This window comes from Triticum dicoccoides, chromosome 3B, assembly GCF_002162155.2.
Source record: "Triticum dicoccoides isolate Atlit2015 ecotype Zavitan chromosome 3B, WEW_v2.0, whole genome shotgun sequence".
In the NCBI taxonomy this organism is placed as follows: Eukaryota; Viridiplantae; Streptophyta; class Magnoliopsida; order Poales; family Poaceae; genus Triticum; species Triticum dicoccoides.
Window position 1 is genome coordinate 47,512,634 of NC_041385.1, and position 7,758 is coordinate 47,520,391.

Here is a 7,758-nt window from a genome sequence, read left to right on the forward strand (position 1 = left end):
ACGGCCCCCCCGGAAGCCCCGCAACGCCGCCACCATCGCCGTTTCCATCGCCGGCCGCCGAGGATCTTCATCGTCAATTCACCACCATCGTCGCGTCCCCGAGCCGGCTAACCACCCCTACGGCACCGCTGTGAGCTCCCACGCCTCCCCTCCCTCTTTCCCCCTTCGATTTCGCCCTGTAGCTTCGATTCCACCGGAGCCGCGAGCTCGGCTCCGCCGGCGATGTCGCCGCCATCGTTGCAGGTCACCAAACTCGCGTCCGAGCACGACCTCGAGCTCGTGGATCTCCCAGGAGCCCGCCCAGCCTCTTAGCTCGCTCGCTCGCTAAGCGTAGCCCCGTGCCCGCGCTGGCCCGAACTCCGGTCGCCGCCGCGGACCCCGTTCCGGTGAGCTCGAGCCACCTTAGCCCCTGCCGTTTGCACAAATGGATGCGGACGACTCCCAGCTACGCGTAGCTGCCCTCCGCCGGCCATTTGGTCGCCGGAGGAGGAATTCCGACCCCCTCCGCCGTCTCGGGCTTCACCGGCGACGAGCCGCCGGCGTGTTAGCCTCGGCTGACCAGGGGTTTGACCTCCCCTAGGTCCATGACAGGTGGGCCCGGCCCCTGCTAACTTTGGTTAAGTTAATAACTACTTTTAGTTAAGCCACTGACCCACTGACAGTAGGCCCCACCCCTGGTCAAACCCCAGTCAGCGCTGGGTTTGACCGGGATTAGCTCCTGTGTCACTGACGTGTGGACCCCACACGTCAGGTTTGACCCGGGGCAGCCCTGTTGACTTGCTGACGCAAGCATGACGCAGTGCTAATGTCATAACTCATTTTCTGGATTTAATTTAATTCTGAAATTCCAGAAAATGCCTAAAACTTTAATAAATCATAGAAATTCAACCGTAACTCCAAATTAAATAAATTATATATGAAAAATTATCAGAAAAATTCAAGGAATCCATCTGTACCATTTTCATGCATGTTAGAACAACTTATAGCTGCTGTTTAGCACAAATCAATAAAGGGCATTTAAATAATCACATATGGAGTTTGAATTTGAATCTTATATTCAAACCAACTTCATTTAATCTGTTGCTAGTTGCATTAGCCCAAAACACATCCATTTTGCCATGTCATGATCATGCATCATATTGTGCATTGCATTGATCGTGTTTTTCTGTATTTGCCGGTAATTGTCCCTTCTCGATAGACGTGTACCGCCGATGTGATCGATGACACCGATGAAGAGCTATATTATCTTCAGAAGTGCCAGGCAAGCAAAACCCCCTTGTTCATTCCGATACAATCCTACTCTCTCGCTCCTGCTCTCTTTTACTGCATTAGGACAACACCGATTCATCTGTTACTTGCTGCGGTAGCTGAACCCCTTTATCCTCTGCATGACCTGTCATTCCACAGTAAATAGATGAAACCCACTAGCATGAGTAGGAGTTGTTTGAGCCCTGTTGTGCCTACTCATTCATGCTTGTTTGTCATGCCTGCTACTGCTTAGAGTTGAGTCGGGTCTGATTCATCGGGGATGAATCAGAGGTGTGTGAACATGTCCTACGGTGTGTGAGCTAAGCGTGTGAACACGATTTGGTAAAGGTAGCGGTGAGAGGCCATGTAGGAGTACATGGTGGGTTGTCTCATTGCAGCCGACCTCAGGAACTGAGTTCTGTGTTTGTGATCCATGATTCAGCTACTACCACGCATTGGGCCCGAAACCAATGGACCCTCTCGGCTTCTTAATCACCCTTGTCCTCTGTCCAGGAGTTGCAAGTAGTTTCTGGTGTTTGTAGTATGCTGGAGGCCGTGGACAGCGCTGACCGTAGGGGTGGGCTGTGATGCGGTAGGCACGTGGCCGGGTAAACCGGGCGCCCGTTTGGTGTCACGGAACCCTGTTCACATCGTTTGGGGCTTTGAGCGAAACTCCGGCCGGATCTCCTCATGGATGGAACCCGAATAGGCGATAAACCTGGACAAGAGACTTGAGTGTTTAGGTAGGTCGTGGCCGACACCCACGTTGGGCTTCCGCTTGAAGGTTGCCGAGTACATGTCGTGTAAACGGCGGTAAGTGGTGAGAGCGTGTGTGAAGAAGTACACCCCTGCAGGGTTAACCTAATCTATTCGAATAGCCGTGTCCACGGAAAAGGACTTCTGGGTTGCTTATATCAGTTCATAGGCAAGTGAAAGTGGATACTCTAAAATACGCAAGATAAGCGTGAGTGCTATGGATGGCGTTCTCGTAGGGAGACGGGAGCGGATCCATAGTGGTGTATTGATATGGTGAATATGTGGACTCGTGTGCGCCACCTCAAAAGAGTTACTTGCAGTCGTAGTTCAGGATAGCCACCGAGTCAAAGCTGGCTTGCTGCAGTCAAACCCCACCATCCCCTTTGTTGATAATGATGCATATGTAGATAGTTCTGATGTAAGTCTTGCTGGGTACATTTGTACTCACGTTTGCCTATTTTATGTTTTTGCAGAGAGACTTCGGTCTCACTAGTAGTTTCACGTGGACTTCGACGTTTAGCTTGTTACCTCAGCTACGATCTTGTGCCCCGGCAGGATTGGTAGATAGTCAGGCTTCTCAGCCTTTTTCATTTATAGATGTCTGTACTCAGACATGATAGCTTCCGCATGTGCTTTGATTTGTATGCTCTGATTGTTGGGTCATGAGACCCATGTTTGTAATATCTCGCTCCTCGGAGCCTATTGAATAAATTACTTGAGTCATAGAGTCATGTTGTGATGCCATGTTGTATTTGCACATATCGAGCATATTGTGTGTATGTTATTGGAATGCTTGGTATGTGTGGGATCTGACCATCTAGTTGTTTATCTTTAGTAGCCTCTCTTACGGGGAAATGTCTCCTAGTGTTTCCACCGAGCCATGGTAGCTTGCTACTGCTCCGGAACACTTAGGCTGGCCGGCATGTGTCCTTCTTCGTTCCTGTGTCTGTCCCTTCGGGGAAATGTCACGCGGTGAATACCGGAGTCCTGTTAGCCCGCTACAGCCCGGTTCACCGGAGTCCTGCTAGCCCAGTGCTACAGCCTGGATTCACTCGCTGATGACCGACACGTTCGATGCTGGGTCATGGATGCCTGTCCCTGTAAGTCTGTGCCGCATTGGGTTTACGACTAGCCATGTCAGCCCGGGCTCCTTATCATATGGATGCTAGCGACACTGTCATATACGTGTGCCAAAAGGCGCAAACGGTCCCGGGCAAAGGTAAGGCGACACCCGTGGGAATACCGTGCGTGAGGCCGCAAAGTGATATGAGGTGTTACATGCTAGATCGATGTGGCATTGAGTCGGGGTCCTGACACTTACTCAACTTGACACCCTGTAATACAGAAAAGAACTCCTTCTTTGACTGGTCCATTTTGAAATCTTTCAAAAACTTGTCAAGGTATTTACTCATTGAAAGATCTTATCAAGCGTCTTGATCTATCTCTATAGATCTGAGGTCTTTCACTGAAAAACTCTTATTCAAGTATCCCTTAATTTATGCTATCCATAAATTCTATATCATTTCCAATCAACAATATGTCATCCACATATAATATTAGAAATGCTACAGAGCTCTCACTCGCTTTCTTGTAAATACAGGTTTCACAGCAAGTATGTATAAAACCTTATGCTTTGATCACACTATCAAAGCGTTTATTACAACTCCGAGAGGCTTGCACCAGTCCATAAATGGATCACTGGAGCTTGCACACTTTGTTAGCACCCTTTAGATTGACAAAACCTTCTAGTTGAATCATATACAACTCTTCTTCCAGAAATCCATTCAGGAATGCAGTTTTGACATACATTTGCGAAATTTCATAATCATAAAATGCAGCAATTGCTAACATGATTCGGACAGACTTAAACATCGCTGCAGGTGAGAAAGTCTCATTGTAGTCAACTCATTGAACTTGTTGAAAACCTTTTGCAACAAGTCGAGCTTTGTAAACAGTAACATTACTGTCTGCATCGGTCTTCTTCTTAAAGATCCATTTATTTTCTATGCCTTGCAGATCATCGGGCAAGTCCACCAAAGTCCACACTTTGTTCTCATACATGGATCCCATCTCAGATTTCATGGCTTCAAGCCATTTCACGGAGTTTGGGCTCATCGTCGCTTCCTCATAGTTCGTAGGTTCATCATGGTCTTAGTAATATGACTTCCAAAACAAGATTACCGTACCACTTTGATGCGGATCTTCCTCTGGAAGACCTACGAGGTTCGGTAGTAACTTGATTTGAAGCTTGATGATCATCATTATTAGTTTCCTCACTGATTGGTGTAGGAATCACGGGAACTGATTTCTGTGATGAACTACTTTCCAGTAAGGGAGAAGGTACAATTACCTCATCAGGTTCTACTTTCCTCCCACTCACTTCTTTTGAGAGAAACTCGTTCTCCAGAAAGGATCCATTCTTAGAAAGAATATCTTGCCTTCAGATCTTGTGATAGAAGGTGTACCCAGCAGTTTCCTTTGGCTGTCCTATGAAGACGCACTTTCTCCGATATGGGTTCAAGCTTATCAGGTTGAAGCTTTTTCACATAAGCATTGCAGCCCCAAACTTTAAGAAATGACAACTTTGGTTTCTTGCCAAACCACACTTCATAAGGCGTCATCTCAACGGATTTTGATGGTGCCCTATTTAAAGTGAATGCAACTGTCTCTAATGGATAAGCCCAAAATGATAGTGGTAAACCGGTAAGAGACATCATAGATCGCACCATATCCAATAAAATGCGGTTATGATGATCAGAAACACCATTATGATGTGGTGTTCCAGGTGGCGTGAGCTGTGAAACTATTCCACATTGTTTAAAATGAAGGTCAAACTCGTAACTCAAAAATTCTCCTCCACAATCAGATCGTAGAAACTTTATTTTCTTGTTACGATGATTCTCCACTTCACTCTGAAATTCTTTGAACTTCTCAAATGTTTCAGACTTGTGTTTCATTAAGTAGATATACCCATATCTGCTCAAATCATTTGTGAAGGTCAGAAAATAACGATACCTGCCACGAGCATCACCACTCATTGGACCGCATACATCGATATGTATTATTTCCAATAAGTCACTAGATCGTTCCGTTGTTCCATAGAACGAAGTTTTAGTCATCTTTCCCATAAGGCATGGTTTTCAAGTATCAAATGATTCATAATCAAGTGATTCCAAAAGCCCATCATCATGGAGTTTCTTCATGCGCTTTACATCAATATGACCTAAATGGCAGTACCACAAATATGTTGCACTATCATTATCAACTTTGCATCTTTGGTCATCAATATCATGAATATCTGTATCATTACGATCAAGATTCAATAAACCATCAACATTGGGTGTATGACCAAAGAAGGTTTTATTCATGTAAACAGAATAACAATTATTCTCTTGTCTTAGATGAATAATCGTATCACAATAAACATGATCTAATCATATTTATGCTCAATGAAAACACCAAATAACATTTATTTAAGTTCAACACTAATCTCTAAAGTATAGGGAGTGTGTGATGATTATCATGTCAATCTTGGAACCACTTCCAACATACATCGTCACTTCACCCTCAACTAGTTTCTGTTTATTTTGTAACTACTATTTCAGGTTACTAATCTTAGTAACCAAACAAGTATCAAATACCTAGGGGCTACTATGAACACTAGTAAGGTACATATCAATAACCTTTATATCAAATATACCTTTGTTCACTTTTCCATCCTTCTTATCCACCAAATATTTGGGGCAGTTCCACTTCCAGTGACCATTTCCTTTGCAGTAGAATCACTTAGTTTCAGGCTTCGGTCTAGCTTTGGGCTTCTTCGTGGGAGTGACAACTTGCTTGCCATTCTTTTTGAAGTTCCCTTTCTTTTCCTTTGCCCTTTTTCTTGAAACTAGTGGTCTTATCAATCAACACTTGATACTTTTCTTGATTTCTACCTTCGTTGATTTCAGCATCATGAAGAGGTCGGGAATCGTTTTCGTCATCCCTTGCATACTATAGTTCATCATGAAGTTCCAGTAACTTGGTGATGGCGACTAGAGAACTCTGCGAATCACTATATTATCTGGAAGATTAACTCCCACTTGATTCAAGTGATTGTAGTAGTCAGACATTCTGAGCACATGCTCACTAGTTGATCAATTCTCCTCCATCTTTTAGGCAAAGTACTTGTCAGAGGTCTCATACCTCTTGACACGGGCATGAGTCTGAAATACCGATTTCAGCTCTTGTAACATCTCATTCCGTGGCGTTCAAAACGTTTTTGAAGTCTCGTTTCTAAGCCGTAAAGCATGGTGCACTAAACTATCAAGTAGTCATCATATTAAGCTAGCCAAACGTTCATAACGTTTGCATTTGCTCCGTCAATAGGTATGTCACCTAGCGGTGCATCAAGGACATAATTCTTCTATGCAGCAATGAGGATAAACCTCAGATCACGGACCCAGTCCTCATAACATCTTCCAACTTAATTTTTCTCTAGGAAGATATAAAAAACATAAGGAAGCTATAACGTGAGCTATTGATCCATAACATAATTTGCAAAATACTATCAGGACTAAGTTCATGATAAATTAAAGTTCAATTAATCATATTACTTAAGAACTCCCACTTAGATAAACATCCCTCTAGTTATCTAAATGATCATGTGATCCAAATCAACTAAATCATGTCCAATCATCACATGAGATTGAGTAGTTTTCAATGGTGAACATCACTATGTTGATCATATCTACTATATGATTGACGCTCGACCCTTCGGTCTCTAGTGTTTTGAGGCCATATCTGCATATGACAGGCTCGTCAAGTTTAACCTGAGTATTCTGTGCGTGCAAAATTGGCTTGCACCCGTTGTATGTGAATGTAGAGCTTATCACACCCGATCATCACGTGGTGTCTCGGCACGACGAACTGTAGCAATGGTGCATACTCAGGGAGAACACTCATACCTTGAAATTCAGTAAGGGATCATCTTATAATGCTACTGCCAAACTAAGCAAAATAAGATGCATAAAGGATAAACATCACATGCAATCAATATAAGTGATATGATATGGCCATCATAGTCTTGTGCCTTTGATCTCCATCTCCAAAGCACCGTCATGATCACCATCATTACCGGTGATGCGGAGTGATATTTGGCCTAATTTCAATGTAAATCTTCTTAATTGTGACATGAATATTCATATCCGAAAGATTCAAGACAAAAGTTCATATTGACACAAAAATAATAATACTTCAAGCATACTAATCAAAGCAATCATGTCTTCTCAAAATAACATGGCAAAAGAAAGTTCATCCCTACAAAATCATATAGTAGGCTATGCTTCATTTTCGTCACACAGAGATGTTCCCAACTTCTATACCCCCAATGACAAGCCAAACAATTGTTTCATACTGACATAATCTCAAACTTTTTCAACCTTCACGCAACACATGAGCGTGAGCCATGGATATAGGACTATGGGTGGAATAGAATATGATGATGGGGATTGTGTGGAGAAGACAAAAAAGGAGAAAGTCTCACACTGACAAGGCTAATCAACGGGCTATGGAGATGCCCATCAATTGATGTCAACATGAGGAGTAGGGATTGCCATGCAACGGATGCACTAGATCTATGAATGCTCAACAAAAGAAAACTAGTGGGTGTGCTTGCTCACGAAGACCTAGGGCATTTGAGGAAGCCCATCGTAGGAATATACAAGCCAAGTTCTATAATGAAAAATTCCTATTAGTATGAAAAGGACAACT